Source organism: Dasypus novemcinctus, chromosome Y (assembly GCF_030445035.2).
Source record: "Dasypus novemcinctus isolate mDasNov1 chromosome Y, mDasNov1.1.hap2, whole genome shotgun sequence".
NCBI classification, from domain to species: Eukaryota; Metazoa; Chordata; class Mammalia; order Cingulata; family Dasypodidae; genus Dasypus; species Dasypus novemcinctus.
In genome coordinates, this window is record NC_092216.1 from 14449756 (window position 1) to 14456960 (window position 7205).

Sequence of the window (7205 nt, forward strand, 5' to 3'; positions counted from 1 at the left end):
GTGTGGCTTGGCTTCGACCAATCAGCCTTCCCCAGCCCCTATAAAACTGTTGCCTCTCCCTCAATAAAGTGGACTTGCATGTTTACCTTGTCTCCGCAGTAGTTCTTCTGCCGTGTGCCCTCCAGTCCTGAGAGCCCCCGACAAGGGCCTGGCCTCCCTTGTCCCCAGTTCGTCGCCTGCTTTTCCGGGCGACCCCTTCGTCACCGGCTTCGCCGGGCGACCCTGTCAGCCGAACCGCACAACCCCTGTGAGACTGACCCCTCGTCTGCTGCCGGACCGAACCCTCGTCCCAAGTGGGACAGACCCCTCGTCCTGAGGTGGACCGACCCCTTGTCCACAGCCAGACCCCACCTCTACCGACAGAGCAAGCCACTGCACCTGAGTATACACAAACCCCAGCACCAAACACAGGTCCTATAAAAGTAACAGAAGAGACATGTGTAGAAAGATTACATCAGAATCCAACTCCATCACACTCATGAACACAAACTCCAAAGAGGGTTAACTGACATGGCACTGAACTCTAGAGCCATCTGTCATGACCATAGAACATGTGGGTGTCTGTAGCTCTCAGAAGAACCAATACATGGGGTTGTATCTACTTTGGCTGTCTCCAGGACCCTGCTGGGGCATGCATAACTGTGGCCCCTCTGATGACCTCCCAATTCTTTTTTGGAGACTCATAGCCATATAAACTCCTTTGTCTTTTCTATTTCCCCCTTTTATTCAAGGTCAAAAAGCAGTTTGTAACATCAGATATTACATGAAGGCTGAGATAATCTGCTGATTTGAGTTGACCCTTTTATTCAAGGTCTTTTTCTAGTTACATCTTCAGCTGGTGCTGGGTAGTAATCCCTCAGCATGAAGGAGGCTCATCCCTGGGAGTTATGTCCTACCCTGGGGCGAAGGTAATACATTTTCATGCTGAGTTTTGCTTAGAGAGTGGCCACATTTGAGCAACATGGAGGAACTCAGGAGGTAAATTTTAGGTACCCTGCAGCTCTAGGTCTAGTTCATATTTCAGGTACACAGGCTCATAAGCATAGTAATCAGTATCAAGGACTCATTTTTGCATCATCCTTCCTTATTGGTCTTTGCCATTGCACTTGTGGGTTGTTGTCATTCCATTTGCGAATGTGATAGTGCTCCCCTGGGCTACGAACTCAGCACTCCCTCAGTTGTCATTTTTAACTGTAACCACTATGAAAATATACAAACATTTTTTTGTACCCTGTATACATGCCCTGGAGAACTCCCTCCCAACCATGTGCCCCCCCATCAATAACACCCCACACCAGTGTTCCTCCCCTGCCATAGTTGAACTGCTCTGTGGTCAAAAACTTCTTCGAAAATGAAGCCTAATATATTGCCAGGTTCCAGTAATAGTAAAGTGGAATATAGTGATGGGTTTAGAGGTTAGACATAGAATACATAATAATTTATAAAAATTAAATAAAGTAAAAATAAATTGGGGTATCAAAAAATGAAAAAGCTTTGTTTTTGATGTTTTGCCTTTCATCCCTGCAATAGGTGTTGCCCTGTATGTACAGTGGCAAGGCAATTTCCTTCATTTCTGCCTCAGTGTCTATATCCTTTCTTTCTTTCTTTTTTCTTCCAATTATTAGTTTTGTCTTTAAAAAAGTTTTAGACTCCAGTAATTCACATATATAATATAGGGTACTCCCACATATCCAACATCAAACATTTCATCCCTTCCCCAGCAATGATATTTTCACAAGTTCATATTATATTTGCTGCAGCTGATGTACAGACACTAAAATAGAGCTTTCAACCAAGCTTCCATTTTGGTTTACCTTATGGTTTATATTTTAGACTACAATTTTCTAAATTTTCAGTTATCTTATGTTTTACATTATGATTTACATTTTAACCTATAGACTTTTATATATTTTTGGTGTAATTTAACATGTCCTATATTCATCATTGCATGATCTTGTGGAACACTTCCATTGTCCCACAGTTACCCTGTTTCCACCTATTCGATACCTCTCTACCCCTTCCCATAGCACCCCCAGTGACAATTATTCTTCATTACTTGAAGGACCATAGTCACAGATACTTGCAACAATGTTGAGGTATTGACATATTCAACTGTTCTAACCCATTGGGAGCCACCAATTCTCTCAAGAGACGCAATTCCTTCTGTTTAAGAACATCAGTCCTCCCCAGGATGTGGGTATTCCTTCATACTCATTATATAGGTCTCCACCCAGTGATATAACCCACGATGACAAAATGAGCACTCACACACTCCCTAGAAACCTACCTTGTGTCAGATGCCCCCCTTAAACATCTTAAACAGTTAAACTTCCTTATTATATTTTCTAATGAGTTTTCTCAACATACCTGACAATCTCCTATGTCCAAAGGTTCCCCTACACTTCCCCCAATTTCTTGGACCATCTGACCGATGCACCCATTCCTAAACCAGCTCAAGCCCTCAAAGCTCCACCCAAAGGTATCCCTATGCCCCCATTTTATCCCTTCTCTCTACAAATACTTCCTCCAGTTTATCATAGATTTCACCCATGTTGGTAATACCTAGAATAGTTTTTCAGACACAGTTTTTCACGACATGACAACCACATTTCCCTTGTCAGTTACATTATTTTACGCTGAGGCTTACTTGAAAGTGCATATGGCCAGCTGCAGGTCAAATCTTCATCTTTAGGGGAAAAGAAAGATGTAAGTAGGAGAAGTTTACATGAGAAGCAAGGCAAATATAACAATTAGGTTCTACATGTCAATTAACATAACCCTTGGAAAAAGGTAAATATGGAGTAAGATCAAGTGTCTCAAAGGACAGGGCCTTGGAACATTTTGAACTTTATATAGGTATATACTTCTGTGTGATATAAATGTGTCCTTGTTGCCATTGGTATGTTTCTGGATAGAGGGTTTTCCTTGCCGCCAGGTTACTACCCCCAAAGTACCTTAAAAAATATTAAATTATGGACCTATTGTGATAAGTGATGGAAGAAATTGTAACATTGATGTGGAGAAAGTGGCCACAGTAGCTACTGAGAGTAAGGAGAGGGAAGAAGAGATATGCTGTGGGGGCATTTTCAGGACTTGGAGTTGTCCTGGGTGGTACTGCAGGGACAGATGCTGGACATCGTATGTCCTGCCGTGGCCCACTGGGTAGACTGGGGGTGAGTGTAAACTACGATGTAAACCACGATCAGTGTGGTGCAGCAGTACTCCAAAATGTATTCGCCAAATGCAATGAATGTCCCATAATGAAGAAAGAGATTGTTGATGTGGGAGGATTGGGGTGAGGAGGGTGGGGAATATATAGGGACCTCATATTTTTTTTAATGTAACATTATTTTAACAAGAGGAAAAAATTAAAAATATGCAATATTAAATTTCCCACCTGGGAAATTCCTGCCATTTTCCCAAATAATATAGCTAAAATCTCTGGACTATATAAAATTGCCTAGTAAAAGAAAACAGGATAATAAACCAAACCCTCAATCTAAATGCTTGTACCTGTGAATATTATTCCTATAATAAACTATGCCTAAATATAACTAATGAGTAGGAGTCACCTCCTGAACACCTACTTGCTCAAGTATGGCCTTTCTCTAAGCTGTACTCCTTTAATAAAGTGACTACCTTCCTCAAAGCATGGGTCATGTTGTAGACATGAGTCTCCCTGGCATGGAGGGATTAGTACCAAGTGTTAATCAGTGATGCATTTGGAAAAAGACCTATTCCAAATTGGGGAAATATTTAATAAAACAGTGTTTTTATGTCTAAGAGATTTCAAAGCGAGCCAGGAGAACATTCTGGACTTTATACTTATGTAGGTGTCAGGTAGATTTTACAAAGTGCCATGTAAACAAAAACTCAAACAAAAATTTTCCCATGGCCTCTAGGGACAGCTAGACACCAAAAGCAAGTCATATGGTTACACTGACACCTCCTTCATGGACTCTATCTGGAAAAGTAAGAAAAGCTACTACATTTATAACACATAGTTCTACCATTTATGAAACACCTAATCATGATTCTTCTTTTATTTGAAGCTATAATCTTCAATTTACTTGTAAGTATTTTTCTGAAAACCTTAAAGCTTCAGTCTGTTTCTATGCCAGTTGAAGCCTTCAAGCTAGCAGGTATATGGTGGAACTCTCATTCTCCAGGTCTTCAGCTTTGCCCTGGTCAACTGAAAATGGTGACAATGGACCAGTTTCTTCCTCAAGGAGTATCCTCAACTGCAAGCAAAACAATTCCCTTCCACTGCCCCATAATATCTATATTCCTCCTCAGCTTGAGGCACTCAGAACTGGCACTGTCCCATCAAGATTAAAAAATGAATAAAAATAAAGGGGGAATGTAACCACTGACTAAAGCATATTTGCAGTTATTGTAGTTGTAGTCTTGTGTTAACTGAGAAACTTGTAACACTGATATAAAAAATAGGTACATAAAACAATTTTTAAAAAAGACCAAAGGTGGGGAAGGGAGTTAGTCAATTACCACTCTATACTTTACATGAATAAAACTTTAAGATCGTAATGAAAAATAAATAACTTAGGAAATGGGTCCTCTAAGCATCTACTTCTTGGCACCAAGACAAGGCTAAATATAAAATGTTAAGGTAAATATTTGATTTAAAAAATGAAGATAGGATAGTCAACATTGATTAAAAGAATAGACAAAATTCTGGAAAAGCTCATGTATACTCTTTTCCCATCTGCTGTGAGAAGCACACCACCTGGCTTGGGGACATGATAAGAAGAGATAAGAGGTGAATCTGCTGAGGCTGCCCAAATTACCTAAAAGACCTGAAATAGGGAAAACTGGTCTCAGAGAAAGTGGAATCAGGCAATTAACTAGGCCTTTGCAATACACCTAAGGGAGGAGGACAGTAGGACATGCTTGGCAGGCTTAGAGCTCCCAGCAAAGTGGGGTACTCTCTCTCAAAAAGACTAAGAGTCATAAGTTTTCCATAGTGAGTTGGTTTACCAGGGTCACAAGTGAATTTCAGAGGGGAGCTCTCATATGGGCTTCCTTCTGCCCTGGGAGAGAGGGAAGTGAGGAAGGGAGAAAGCAGAAAGGACAGATTCCTAAGCAGTTTATTCAATAGCAAGGAGGAATACTTGTTTGAGGCCTTGTCTGATCCATTTTGTTTTTGTTTGTTTTCTTGTCTTTCCTTCCTCTTTCTTCCCCCACCACTCTTTTATTTCATTTTTCCTCTTTTTTCTTTCATTTTATATATATATTTTCAATTAAAGTTAATTGATTACAAGGAATGTTACATTAAAAAACATTAAAAAAAAACATGAGTTTCCCACATAACTTACTCCCCACCCCATCACATCATTTTTGTAAATTGTATTTTTTTGAAGATAAATACATCACACAAAAAAAATGTAACATTAAAAAATATAAGAAGTTCCTGTATACCCCTCAAACTCACTCCTCCTACACCAACCTCCCTCATCATTGTGGCACACTCATCACACTCAGTGAACACACTTTGGGGCACTGCTTCACTACAAAGATAATAGTTTATCCCATAGTTCATATTCTCCCCCAGTACATACAGTAGGTTATGGTAGGATATATGAAGTTCAGCATCTGACCCTGCAATATCATTAAGGACAACTCAAAATCCCCAAAATGCCTGCACATCACATCTCTTCTTCCCTCTCCCTGCCCTCAGCAACTACTATGTCCACATTCTCTAAATTGATGCTAAAATTTCATCTATTACTCATCACAATAGTTTTGTAGTAGAATGTCAGTGAGTCCACTCTAATCCATATTTTATTCCTCCATTCTGTGGCCCCTGGGATAGTGATGTCCTCTCCACTTCTAGAACAAGAGGGTGCTTAGATTCCACATGGGTGATGGATGCAATTCCTCTGCTTATAGTTAAAGACACTCTTGATTCCCTGTTGTGGTGGTTGACCATCTTCACCTCACTATGAGTTGACTTGCATAAGACCAATGAACCAGACAGTAGGAATTGCCACTCTGCTGAGGCTCAGGGCCAGCTAGCCATGGGTAGTCTAGATATTCAAGTCTTCTGAGTATGGACCATCTCTTTTACCAACCACAGGTTCAGTAAAAGTGACAGAAGATGCATGTGTAGAAAAGGCACATCTGAGTCCAACTCCATCACACTCAGGTGCACAAATTCCAAAGTAGGGCCCTCTGACATGGCACAAAGCTCCAAATGCCATGACTATATACCCTATGGATCTCTGTAGCCTTCAGGAGAACCAGTATGTAGGGTTGTAACTACTTTGGCTTTTTCTGGGGTCCTGCTGAGGTGTGAGTAATGGTGACCCCTCTGGTGACCTCCTGATCCTTTTTGGAAGACCTTTAGCCATATCAACTCATTTGTCTTTGCCATTTCCCCCTTTTATTCAAGGTCAAAGAGCAGTTTTTAACACTTGATCCAACATGTAGGCTAAGATATTCTGCAGATCTGATTGACCCTTTTATTCGAGATCTCTTTCTAGCTGCTTCTAAAAATATGAACACTTCATGAATTTGCATGTTATCCTTTTGTAGGGGCCATGCTAATCTTCTCTGAATCATTCCAACTTTAGTATATGTGTTGCTGAAGTGAGCACCCCTTTTTTCTTTTCTTTTTTCCGTTCTGTATCCCTTTTTCTATTAGGTGCTGCAGGCAGTGTTTCTTGTTTGCTGTGTTTCCTCATCCTCTATATCCTCTTTTCTGTGCATACTGATTTAGGCTACCAATGCTATCCCCTTTTCTTTACATCTATCTCTCTTCCATCTCCTGTTGTTTCTCTCATATTCCACCTCTTTTGTTCAGCCCCAATTTTTCTGACTTTTATTGCTAACACCTCTAGTTTGGTTTCTATCTTTTATTCACTCTTTATGTTATTGTTTTTTCTTTTCTCTTTTCCTTTCCCCTGACAATACTGGCCTTCTAATTGATACTATATTCCCCATGTTCAGTTTCCCATCTAATTGTAGGTATTCCACTTTTTATTTTTATAAATCTATACAGCTTACACGAGTATAATATTCATTCCCATAGGTATCACATGGTTCTTCTGCCTACACTTACTATCAATACAACTGTTATACATTTTCTTTTCTAACCTCTTTTGCATTCTCTGGCCATAATATTTTCCTTCAAGAGAATTTAGACAACAACAAGGAAATAGAATAAGAAGAACAAAGTGTCAAAGAGA

General features: G+C 40.1%; 1 non-coding gene across 1 annotated transcript; it reads right to left on the reverse strand.

The window, feature by feature from the left end:
- Window positions 1-6507: 6507 nt before the first annotated feature.
- Window positions 6508-6614, reverse strand: LOC139438424 (U6 spliceosomal RNA). The gene has a single exon (XR_011648100.1). It is a non-coding gene; the product is annotated as a U6 spliceosomal RNA (small nuclear RNA).
- Between the last annotated feature and the right edge of the window lie 591 nt (window positions 6615-7205).